Source organism: Cucurbita moschata, unplaced genomic scaffold (genome assembly GCF_002738365.1).
Source record: "Cucurbita moschata cultivar Rifu unplaced genomic scaffold, Cmos_1.0 Cmo_Scf01723, whole genome shotgun sequence".
NCBI classification, from domain to species: domain Eukaryota; kingdom Viridiplantae; phylum Streptophyta; class Magnoliopsida; order Cucurbitales; family Cucurbitaceae; genus Cucurbita; species Cucurbita moschata.
The window spans coordinates 685-1,122 of NW_019270238.1; the positions used below are offsets into that span (position 1 = coordinate 685).

Consider the following 438-nt stretch of genomic DNA (forward strand, 5'->3'; position numbering starts at 1 on the left):
GGGGCAAAGCATTCTTGTCGTATTATTCACAACGACTCTCGGCAACGGATATCTCGGCTCTCGCATCGATGAAGAACGTAGCGAAATGCGATACTTGGTGTGAATTGCAGGATCCCGCGAACCACCGAGTCTTTGAACGCAAGTTGCGCCCGGAGCCTTCTGGCCGAGGGCACGTCTGCCTGGGCGTCACGCATCGCTGCCCCCACATACAACACCCACTTAGGTCTGTTGCATTGGTGGGGGCACATGTTGGCCTCCCGTGCGCATCGTCGCATGGATGGCTTAAAATTGAGTCCTCGGCATCTGTTGTCGTGACACTACGGTGGTTGATTCAACCTCGGTACCATGTCTTGATCTCAGCTTGTGTGCCTCCTCTTTGAGAGTGAGGGAGGAATCTTGTGTTGACCCTTTGAACATTGTCCCCAAAGATGATGCTCT

General features: G+C 53.7%; 1 non-coding gene across 1 annotated transcript; it reads left to right on the forward strand.

Moving 5' to 3' along the window:
• The first annotated feature begins 33 nt into the window (after positions 1-33).
• LOC111440732 lies at positions 34-189 on the forward strand. Its single transcript, XR_002710014.1, has one exon. It is a non-coding gene; the product is annotated as a 5.8S ribosomal RNA (ribosomal RNA).
• The last annotated feature ends 249 nt before the right edge of the window (positions 190-438 follow it).